The sequence below is a fragment of the Helianthus annuus genome, chromosome 3 (assembly GCF_002127325.2).
Source record: "Helianthus annuus cultivar XRQ/B chromosome 3, HanXRQr2.0-SUNRISE, whole genome shotgun sequence".
NCBI classification, from domain to species: domain Eukaryota; kingdom Viridiplantae; phylum Streptophyta; class Magnoliopsida; order Asterales; family Asteraceae; genus Helianthus; species Helianthus annuus.
The window spans coordinates 80,950,828-80,963,204 of NC_035435.2; the positions used below are offsets into that span (position 1 = coordinate 80,950,828).

The 12,377-nt window shown below is 37.3% G+C and overlaps 2 long non-coding RNA genes across 4 annotated transcripts; both read left to right on the plus strand.

The window, feature by feature from the left end:
- The first annotated feature begins 3,780 nt into the window (after positions 1-3,780).
- LOC110927666 lies at positions 3,781-6,610 on the plus strand. 2 transcript variants are annotated; one of them, XR_002585808.2, is made up of 3 exons: positions 3,781-3,824; positions 4,609-4,692; positions 6,381-6,610. It is a non-coding gene; the product is annotated as an uncharacterized LOC110927666 (long non-coding RNA). The 2 variants fall into 2 exon arrangements; XR_002585807.2 differs by having other exon boundaries at positions 3,785-3,824; positions 4,604-4,692.
- A 2,680-nt stretch (positions 6,611-9,290) lies between these two features.
- Positions 9,291-11,982, plus strand: LOC110927665. Of its 2 annotated transcripts, none has more exons than XR_002585806.2 (3): positions 9,291-9,334; positions 10,119-10,202; positions 11,875-11,982. It is a non-coding gene; the product is annotated as an uncharacterized LOC110927665 (long non-coding RNA). The 2 variants fall into 2 exon arrangements; XR_002585805.1 differs by having other exon boundaries at positions 9,295-9,334; positions 10,114-10,202.
- The last annotated feature ends 395 nt before the right edge of the window (positions 11,983-12,377 follow it).

The window sequence follows — 12,377 nt, forward strand, 5'->3', positions numbered from 1 at the left end:
CTGCTGTATAAAATAAAGCCATTGATCTCATATTTCAAAGTTTTTGGCTGTCCATGCTTCATTTTAAACTTAAAAGATTCTATATCAAAATTTGCAGCCAAAATTGATTGTGGTTATCATCTGGGATACTCAACCACTGCTAAGGCCTACAAAGTGTTTAACACAAGGACCAAAACAGTGGAAGAGACTTTGAATGTAAAGTTCAATGAACTTTCATCAATGAAAATCCCAGCAAATCCTGCAGATTTGTTTGATCTTGATAAATTCACTTTTGAAAATACTGCTGTCAAGACTAATAATGCAGGTCCATCAAAGAATTTATCACCAGACTATGGGTATCAGATCATCATTCCTCAACAAAAGTCTGTCACAATGGGAAGAGCAGCAGATGTACAAAACAGCTGTCAAAGCTCAACCACTGCTACCTCAACTGTTGTTGACCAGAGTAGCCCCTTAACCCCTGCTTCCACATCATCAAACACTGTTGATAAAAGTCCTCAAACAGTGGATCAAAGTCAGCATGTGTCCACACCATTACCACCTATCCCACCACCTTTTAAAACCACTGTTGGATCATCAAAGTCACCAGCAGTGGTTAGCTCAGATGATTCACATCTACAACCATCCCCATTCAATGCCATTGTTCCATACCAAAGAGATCTCATCTTCTTGAAATCTCATCCACCAGACCAAATTATTGGCAACATCAATGAAGGAGTGCTCATAAGAAGTCAATCCCAAAACATTTGTCTTTTTGTTGGTTTTCTATCACTCCATTAGCCAGTCAAGTACCAAGAGGCACTAAAAGACAACAGCTGGGTAGAAGCCATGCAAGAGGAGCTCCAACAGTTTAGAAGACAACAAGTTTGGGAGCTTGTACCATTGCCAGAGGGTGTAAGTCCTATTGACACAAAATGGGTCTTTAAAAATAAAACTGATGAAAGGGGTATTGTTGTCAAGAATAAGCTAGGCTTGTGGTTCAAGGGTTCAGACAAGAAGAGGGCATTGACTATGATGAAACTTTTGCCCCTATAGCAAGACTTGAAGCTATCAGATTATTTCTGGCCTTTGCTGTCAACCACAACATCAAGGTGTAACAAATGGATATCAAATGTGCATTCCTCTATGGTAAGATTCAAGAAGAGGTTTATGTCTGTCAACCTCCAGGCTTTGAGGATCCATTTAATCCAATTCATGTCTACAAGCTGAATAAAGCTTTGTATGGCCTGAAACAAGCACCAAGGGCCTGGTATGAAACTCTTTCCACCTTTCTACTTTCCATTGGTTTCATAAGAGGTAAGATAGACAAAACATTGTTTCTAAAATGGAGAGGGAAGGATTTGATAATTGTCCAGATTTATGTGGATGACATCATCTTTGGAAGCATATGTAATAAAATGTGTGAAGAGTTCAGAAAACTCATGACAGCTGAGTTTGAAATGAGTGCAATGGGTGAACTCCAGTGCTTTATTGGTCTCCAAGTAAGGCAACTGCAAAATGGCACTTTTATCCATCAAGGCAAATATGCCAAAGAACTTTTAAAGAAATTTGAGATGGATGATTGTAAGCCATGCAGTACACCCATTGCAACCAATAAATTAGTCATGTCTGATGAGAAGGATGAATTGGTTGATCAAACTTTATATAGAAGCATGATTGGGTCTTTATTGTACCTAACTGCATCTAGGCCCGACATCATGTTTGCAACATGTGTTTGTGCAAGATCCCAATCAGCCCCTAGAAAGTCAAACCTTATTGCTGTAAAAAGGATATTCAGATACTCAAAGGTGCTCCCACACTTGGTATCTGGTATCCAGCTGATGGTAAAATTGAGCTTTCAGGTTTCTCAGATAGTGACTTTGCTGGATGTGACAAAACAAGGAAGTCCACTTCAGGAGTGTGCCAATTCCTAGGCAATTGCTTAGTGTCTTGGAAAAGCAAAAAGCAAGCAGCTGTTTCCACATCCACTGCTGAGGCAGAATATATAGCTGCTGCAAGCTGTACAGCCCAACTGCTCTGGCTTCAAAATCAGTTGCTGGATTTTGGTATCACTGCCTTAAAGACACCACTCATGTTGGACAACCAGGCCGCAGAAAATATCATCAAAAATCCAGTTTCCCACTCAACCACCAAGCATATTGACATCAGACATCACTTTGTGAGGGATTGCTATGAAAAAGGTTTGATTTCTCTGCATCATGTTCCAACTAAGAATCAGCTGGCAGATGTGCTAACCAAAGCATTAGACACATCCTCCTTTGAAAGCTTGATCTCTAGGATTGGCATGCTAAACATGGAATAACAGGCAAAATCCTGTCTTTCTATGAATAAAAGCATTAAAATGTTTTCAGAAAATCAAAAATCCACCCTTAAAAATAGCTAAAAATGAAAGTTTTCATTAAAATCCTTAAAAAGTTTGCCATAACCACTGCTTTGTTCAAAAGTCTGTTCTACTTCAAAGTCTGTCCACTACTGAAAGTCAACCCCTGTTCTCTCATTTTCATGATAAGCACTGTTGTTCAAAATTAGTGTTTTATCCACTGATATGCTATCCACTGATAGTAAAAATCATCCACTGCCTTCATTTGTTACCGTTGCAACCACTGCCCTTCATCAGTGGTTTTCATAAAAGTACTGTCCTTCATTTCATCAGAGGTTGGCACGTGGATAGTACATAGTGGTCAGACCTTTTGTAACCGCTGCCACATCAGCATTCACTTTTTCTCCATAAAACCCCCTTTCAAAACCCCAAACAGGGTTTTACTGTCGAATTGAATTCTTAAAATTTCTTTTCTCAAAGTAGTTTTCATCTCATCTTCTCAAATTTCTTCACAACCATCCTCAATCATCTTCTCCAAAATGACAAAATCGAAGTCATCCGCTGAATCCACCTCAAAATCATCGCCAACACCCACTGAAATTCCACACAAACCTTCTCACAACATTTTGGGTCTTCTTACAAAACCCGGCACCACCGATGCTTTCAATTCCATCATTGATCTCATGTCTGCATCAAAGTACAAAGCTTTGCTTACAGCAGATGCTCTAATTTATCTGCAAACCCAAAGAGAGTTTTGGAAAAATTGTACCCTTGACAAACAAGGCGAAGATGTCATAGCCATTAACTCTACTTTACAGGGTAAAGCAGTCAAAATCACACCGCAATCCATTTCGGAAGTCGTTGAACTCAATGATCAGGAAGGTACAAATTCTTTTCCCAAAAATGAGTTAAAAATTGATTTCCTTGAAAGAGGGTATGCTGATTCAATGATGAAGAGGGATACCTTACAAAAAGGGTACTTCCCTCCTGCAACAAGATTTTTGTTTAATACCCTGTTATTGTGTGTTTCAAATAAAACCACCTCTTTTAATGAAATACCATTAAAGATTCAAAACCTGGGGTATGCTATTATTCAAGAAGAAAATTTCAATTATTCCCAGGAAATCTTTAATGATCTTGTAACGCCCCAAAATCTGAATGTTAATATTTGTTGTATGTTATTATGTGACACGTCAGGAAATAAATAACTAGGCTATTTAACCTAGTTAAGAGTATGGTTAAAAGTATTAAATGATTTTAGTAATGTCAATTATGTTTTAAAAGTAAACCCGAGGGGCTAAAATGGAACAAATGAAAGTTAAGTTATAAAATAACTAAAAACACACACAAACACACACATACGTGTGTGTTCAAGAAGGATCAGGAGACTCCCATGGAGCCTCAAAACCCTAAATCGCCTTTAAGCTCAAATTGGAAGGAAAGATGAAGCTGAAATCCATAACCGAGCATGGATTAATGATCACCAACACGAGGGGATCATAAGGTATGTCTTAAATCTAAGTTTGGTGATCATGGGTGAAGTGGGTTATGTTCTAATCCGTGAGTTAATATGAAATTGATCATGTACAAGGGTTAGAATCCTCGTGTAGAACATGGGTTATGTAAGGTTTGTGTTAATTTTAAGTTTAGATGTGAAACCCGTTTGCTATGGTGAGGATGATGACTTGAATCACCATTTATGTTTAATTCTTGTTGAAAGAATGATGTATTATGTGGGTATGATGAAAGCTTGTTAGATGAATTAGGAGAAATATGATGATGCTATGTTTGATGTTTAATTGGAAAGGAAACATGATGATTAGTAGTAGGTTTTGGTGGGTTATGTATGAAATTAGAAGATGCATGTATGAATTAGTTGTACGTTATGCTTAAAAGGTGGTACACGCACATCAAGTGTATGATAAAATGTATATAGTGTTGTCCGTATAGTCGATTATGATGTTACTAGTATATGATGATAAATCGATAGTTAAATATGGTTAATAGTTGACTTTGAAAGTCAACTAAGTATAAGAATCATGATTTGAATCGTTATCGTAAAGGTAGGATTATAAGAAGTCGTATGATACATGTTATAGCAATCCGCGTTAGATGTAATGACATGATGAGTTACATGAATTTAAGCGTATATGGAAATAATTATATGAGTTATGTTGGTTAAGAATGAATAATGAAAGTTAAGTATGAAAGATGCGATTTACATGATGGTTAACATGCACAAATGAGTATGCTAATAAGAGCGTGATTTTGATGAAATGAAAGTATAGGAATCACGTCGAGACGGGCGCAAGCATGAGATGTTAACGGGTCAATAAGAGGCAAGGAATCGGATGCGAGCACGGACGCATAAGGTAAGTGATTTTCGTAATCACTTCTTAGTTCAAGTAAGTAATAAAGTGTTGTGATTAATTAAACATGATGCTTGAGGTCAAATGTGTGTTAAAGCTTTTCGTCGTAAATGATGGGATTAAAGTTGACCAAAATGCCCTCGACGGGTATTTTGGGGTAAACGATCTTAAAAGTAGTTTAGGAATAAGTTATTCGATTGGTTTAATGTTTTGGACAAGTATGGATGTGGGGATGATGATTTGGTTAGTCATAGACCAATTAATGTGCGAATACCCTTAACGGGTCAAAACAAGCATATGAACATTAATCTGTTAAGAGGATGTAAGACATCCTAAAATTTAGTAATTTATGATAGACGTCACTGATATTAATATGTTTACAAGAGGTTATGGTAAAACAAACAAGTTATGATGATGTATGCATGAAGGGTCAAATAGTTAGAAAATAGTAATAAGTCGAATGTATGTAAGTTAAGAATTTCCTTAATCCGGAGGTAAGATTTTAAGTCCATATGGTAGAATGTGAATTTACAAGCATGTGGGAAGAAACGGGAGGTTAAACGGGTAAACGGTTCGAAAGTTACGCAAGTTTTAGCGTTTTCGGACATTGAAACGGATTTGCAGCGAAATGGCGCATGGTCATGCGCTTGGCCGCATGGTCGTGCGCTGGGCCGCATGGTCGTGCGCTTGGCCGCATGGTCGTGCGATTTCGAGCAAATCATTGCACTAGCTTGTGCACTGCCAGTGCCCCCATCGTCGTAGGAACTGCACGGTCGTGCGGTTGGATGCATGGTCGTGCGTCAGTTGCCACTGCATGGTCGTGCGGTTGGACGCATGGCCGTGCATCAGCTGCCAGTTCAGTATAATGTGCAGAATTCGTACAGAACAGTCCCGTAACCGAAAAGGAGTCCCGAATCGTATCCTAAACTTATTATAGAATGTTTATGGGATGCAATAAGCGTGTATGTATATATATACATGGAGCGAAATAAGTAAAAAGGCATAGGTAAATATATAGGTGGGTGGCTGCTTGGCGAAAACTGTTCGTTTGCTCCGTTTTGTATCGTAAACTCGTTTTAAACGCGTTTCAAGTTACGTACGACTAATTTAACCCACGTTTTTATAAGTTTAAGTGTATGAACATGCGTAGTTAGGTATGTATGTATGCTTATAAGTATGCGAGCAAATACGTGGACCTATGATGGTATGTATAGGAGTAGGTATGTATAAGCTTGGTATGATGCAAGTAGGAAAGGTATGTACGTATGTAGATGTGTATGTATGTATGTATAAAGGTATGTACGAGTGTATGCATGTGTGTAAAGATGTAGGAAAGGTATGTACGTATGTAGATGTGTATGTACGTATGTATAAGGATATGTATGAGTGTATGCATGTATGTAAAGATGTAGGAAAGGTATGTATGTATGTATGTATGTATGTAGATGTGAATGTATGTTTGTATGTAAGTACGTATGTAAGCATGATTTAGACACGTTGAGTGTTAACGTTTTTAATGATGTACCTTGAGAATGAAAAGTAATGCAGGTACATTACTGAAGCCTCACCAGGAAATGGATACGCAGATGAAATGCTTAAAGTTAAAAAAAAATGACGAATAGTGAAGTGTTCGTGAATGAATCTTGTTTATATAATGTGTGCTAATGTATGAATGAATGTGGTGAGTGCAGGTTGTACGAATCACGGATTAACCTCACAAGGAGTAGCGATCGAAGACCGAGTCACAAGATAGATTGTACGGGAATGTTTACATATGTAATTTAGTGATGATAAGTTATGTTTTTTTTATATTTTAAAGTGGACTTTCAAGTAAGACAAAACGTTTATAATGAATGAAATTTTAGGGTACGTATTTCCGCTGCGACTTATGGTCAAATGTGATTTAGGGTCTTACAAGTTGGTATCAGAGCCCTGGTTTGAGAGAATCAAGTAACGGGAGGTAAATACTTGAACTCAAATCGGTGTGCTCTCGTGACCAAGAGCCCGTACAATCCAAGACTCGATTGAAGCCTAAAGGCAAAAGCGAATGTAAGTAAGTATTAGATTATGTAATTGAAGGATACTAATAGTATGTTATGTGAAGGGTAAGCGCAATTGTTGAGAGAGATGAACTGTGAATGCGGTCTGGGACCGGCATCAAGGCAAGTAATGAGGCGAGTTGACCCCAGGTACGTAAATCTAACGTGTGGGCGTATGAAATGGTACAGTTAACCAAGTGAAAGAAAAATGTTAAACAAATTATAATAACGACATGGTAAATAAGTTTTGAAAATGTCACACATGCCGAAACTAAATCCTTCGGACATAAGGTGGCGATTACGCGAAGACACGAAACTAGTACGTGGAAGGTGTACCTGGCCAGTACACAAGAAACGTATGACGTTCGTGAGACCGTGATAATTGTTACAGGTATGTCCGATAGAATTTGGTAGCGGCTAGGCGTGCGGGTGAAATGGGTAGTAAGACTCTCGGAAGGTTGAGAGTACTATGTAAGGGTGAAAGGTATAAGTGATAAGAATGAAAGATATGAAAGCAATGCTTGAATCCGCGAAACGGATTCAAGGAATGAAAGATACGAATGATGCAAATCCCTTGCGGATTTGGTTATGCTAAAGAAGATTATGATAAGCTATACAAGTCGACCGGTTCAAGTTGAACAAGTCGAGTAAGGATAAGGTACCATCCGTTTAGAACGGGTGGTCGTGAATGCAATAATAAATGTATGAAGCTCAACCCGTTATACGGGTAGAACAAAAGACTTATGTTGAAAGCAATTAACCCGATGTTACCGGGTCGTAAGTGGTATGCTTGGATCTCATTAGAAGGCATGAATGAATGTTTGAATCCGTAAGGCGGATTCAATGAATGAAGAAGCATGAATGATGCGCCTGAATCCGTGAGATGGATTCAAAAAAAAAATATATATATATAAAAAGATGAAATTAATCCGCCTAAGAAGATGTCGATAGTTTGACCATGATTGAGTCGAACGGGTCATAGAAATAAGTATAAAGTAAAAGTGATAGTATAATAGACGAAGTTTTGTATAAGTTATGTGTTAGTAATTGACTCTTAGAAATTAGAATGATGACGGGCGGTGACCCGGACGACAACTTGAGTATGGGCGGGAATGGTAAGCTTAGTAAGAAATATTGAAACGATGTAATCAGGTCCTTGCAAGTAAGCATGAATGGAAGGAAGTACGAACGTGTACTTCAGTGTCAAAATAATTAATTGAATAAAAAGATTGCATGTAAGAAATAGAATGTGCGGTACGTTATAGCAGAACTATTGATGTGATGAAACCCATCGTATTGGTGAAAGGACGTGCACGAGCGGAAGCTCATAACACGAAGGAATGAAACCTGGCCTGTACGGCTAGTACTCGAAGAGAAGATGATCGATCAGGGTTGCGGATCGTGGTTGAGAAATGAAAAGAGGTTAGTAAAATGTTTAATTCCTTATTGATAAGCAAAAATTTGTAATTTTATTTGTACGTGTGAGTGAAATAAATGGTAGGTTAATTATGGTATGGTATGAAATAATCGACTTGTAATGGTCAGCCTAAGGAAGTACTTATGTCATTAAGAGGAAGATCTAAAAGCCTTGAATGAAAATTTGGACTAATTGGTTAATGCTCGTATGGTGCCCTCGCACGACATACCAGATTAGTATAATAAAGTAATGCGAATGATTAAAATTGAGGTTAGACATAAAATTGTAAGTAGTTCAAGTGACGGTAGAAATGTAGCTTAATGTCTAACTCATGATTGAAGAGATATGAACTAATTATACACGTGAATTAAGTGATGCATGAAGAGAAAGCAATAGTAATGTGAAATGAACGTGATGATTTAAAGATAATATAAAGGTATGCAAGGTATACGTAACTGTCGAAAACGTAGAGTAAGATTAACGTTAGAGATAAGCACGTAGGTGCGACTATGAAATAGTAAGTTGGGTGGTGGTAACAAAACAAAAGTTAAATGTTATACAGAGTATGTAGAGAATGTAAACTTTTAGAGGTGAGATGGAGATATTAGATCCATTAAGAATGGATCATATTAAAGGACAGAAGAGTATGTGTACTGACCAGTTATTAACAGGTCAAGTAAATGAAAATGCAAATGAAATGGGAAGAATGATCAGAAAAGTAAGGGTTAGTGATCTTATGGATGGACTGGAAGAAAAGATAATGTGTGTTCAATGAAAATGAGAAAGGTTTCGGGGACGAAACCTTGTTTAAGGGGGGTAGACTTGTAACGCCCCAAAATCTGAATGTTAATATTTGTTGTATGTTATTATGTGACACGTCAGGAAATAAATAACTAGGCTATTTAACCTAGTTAAGAGTATGGTTAAAAGTATTAAATGATTTTAGTAATGTCAATTATGTTTTAAAAGTAAACCCGAGGGGCTAAAATGGAACAAATGAAAGTTAAGTTATAAAATAACTAAAAACACACACAAACACACACATACGTGTGTGTTCAAGAAGGATCAGGAGACTCCCATGGAGCCTCAAAACCCTAAATCGCCTTTAAGCTCAAATTGGAAGGAAAGATGAAGCTGAAATCCATAACCGAGCATGGATTAATGATCACCAACACGAGGGGATCATAAGGTATGTCTTAAATCTAAGTTTGGTGATCATGGGTGAAGTGGGTTATGTTCTAATCCGTGAGTTAATATGAAATTGATCATGTACAAGGGTTAGAATCCTCGTGTAGAACATGGGTTATGTAAGGTTTGTGTTAATTTTAAGTTTAGATGTGAAACCCGTTTGCTATGGTGAGGATGATGACTTGAATCACCATTTATGTTTAATTCTTGTTGAAAGAATGATGTATTATGTGGGTATGATGAAAGCTTGTTAGATGAATTAGGAGAAATATGATGATGCTATGTTTGATGTTTAATTGGAAAGGAAACATGATGATTAGTAGTAGGTTTTGGTGGGTTATGTATGAAATTAGAAGATGCATGTATGAATTAGTTGTACGTTATGCTTAAAAGGTGGTACACGCACATCAAGTGTATGATAAAATGTATATAGTGTTGTCCGTATAGTCGATTATGATGTTACTAGTATATGATGATAAATCGATAGTTAAATATGGTTAATAGTTGACTTTGAAAGTCAACTAAGTATAAGAATCATGATTTGAATCGTTATCGTAAAGGTAGGATTATAAGAAGTCGTATGATACATGTTATAGCAATCCGCGTTAGATGTAATGACATGATGAGTTACATGAATTTAAGCGTATATGGAAATAATTATATGAGTTATGTTGGTTAAGAATGAATAATGAAAGTTAAGTATGAAAGATGCGATTTACATGATGGTTAACATGCACAAATGAGTATGCTAATAAGAGCGTGATTTTGATGAAATGAAAGTATAGGAATCACGTCGAGACGGGCGCAAGCATGAGATGTTAACGGGTCAATAAGAGGCAAGGAATCGGATGCGAGCACGGACGCATAAGGTAAGTGATTTCCGTAATCACTTCTTAGTTCAAGTAAGTAATAAAGTGTTGTGATTAATTAAACATGATGCTTGAGGTCAAATGTGTGTTAAAGCTTTTCGTCGTAAATGATGGGATTAAAGTTGACCAAAATGCCCTCGACGGGTATTTTGGGGTAAACGATCTTAAAAGTAGTTTAGGAATAAGTTATTCGATTGGTTTAATGTTTTGGACAAGTATGGATGTGGGGATGATGATTTGGTTAGTCATAGACCAATTAATGTGCGAATACCCTTAACGGGTCAAAACAAGCATATGAACATTAATGTGTTAAGAGGATGTAAGACATCCTAAAATTTAGTAATTTATGATAGACGTCACTGATATTAATATGTTTACAAGAGGTTATGGTAAAACAAACAAGTTATGATGATGTATGCATGAAGGGTCAAATAGTTAGAAAATAGTAATAAGTCGAATGTATGTAAGTTAAGAATTTCCTTAATCCGGAGGTAAGATTTTAAGTCCCTATGGTAGAATGTGAATTTACAAGCATGTGGGAAGAAACGGGAGGTTAAACGGGTAAACGGTTCGAAAGTTACGCAAGTTTTAGCGTTTTCGGACATTGAAACGGATTTGCAGCGAAATGGCGCATGGTCATGCGCTTGGCCGCATGGTCGTGCGCTTGGCCGCATGGTCGTGCGATTTCGAGCAAATCATTGCACTAGCTTGTGCACTGCCAGTGCCCCCATCGTCGTAGGAACTGCACGGTCGTGCGGTTGGATGCATGGTCGTGCGTCAGTTGCCACTGCATGGTCGTGCGGTTGGACGCATGGCCGTGCATCAGCTGCCAGTTCAGTATAATGTGCAGAATTCGTACAGAATAGTCCCGTAACCGAAAAGGAGTCCCGAATCGTATCCTAAACTTATTATAGAATGTTTATGGGATGCAATAAGCGTGTATGTATATATATACATGGAGCGAAATAAGTAAAAAGGCATAGGTAAATATATAGGTGGGTGGCTGCTTGGCGAAAACTGTTCGTTTGCTCCGTTTTGTATCGTAAACTCGTTTTAAACGCGTTTCAAGTTACGTACGACTAATTTAACCCACGTTTTTATAAGTTTAAGTGTATGAACATGCGTAGTTAGGTATGTATGTATGCTTATAAGTATGCGAGCAAATACGTGGACCTATGATGGTATGTATAGGAGTAGGTATGTATAAGCTTGGTATGATGCAAGTAGGAAAGGTATGTACGTATGTAGATGTGTATGTATGTATGTATAAAGGTATGTACGAGTGTATGCATGTGTGTAAAGATGTAGGAAAGGTATGTACGTATGTAGATGTGTATGTACGTATGTATAAGGATATGTATGAGTGTATGCATGTATGTAAAGATGTAGGAAAGGTATGTATGTATGTATGTATGTATGTATGTAGATGTGAATGTATGTTTGTATGTAAGTACGTATGTAAGCATGATTTAGACACGTTGAGTGTTAACGTTTTTAATGATGTACCTTGAGAATGAAAAGTAATGCAGGTACATTACTGAAGCCTCACCAGGAAATGGATACGCAGATGAAATGCTTAAAGTTAAAAAAAAATGACGAATAGTGAAGTGTTCGTGAATGAATCTTGTTTATATAATGTGTGCTAATGTATGAATGAATGTGGTGAGTGCAGGTTGTACGAATCACGGATTAACCTCACAAGGAGTAGCGATCGAAGACCGAGTCACAAGATAGATTGTACGGGAATGTTTACATATGTAATTTAGTGATGATAAGTTATGTTTTTTTTTATATTTTAAAGTGGACTTTCAAGTAAGACAAAACGTTTATAATGAATGAAATTTTAGGGTACGTATTTCCGCTGCGACTTATGGTCAAATGTGATTTAGGGTCTTACAGATCTGGTTAAAAATGTTGATAAAAAGCCATTCTTACTTTTTCCAAGATTTTTAAGCTATTATTTTGAAAAGAAATTTAGTAAGGATGATGCTTTTGCAATAAAACAAGGTGAATCTTTTCAAATAAACAGCTTAACTGCTGAAACTTTTACAAGAATGTCAACACCTTGCAAAACACAAGCAGAGGTGCCTGAGCAGAATTTAGCAGCTACAACTGCTCCTCAGGTATCTGCTGCTGAGCCCACTGCTCAAGGTGATCAAAGCAGCAAAACAACTG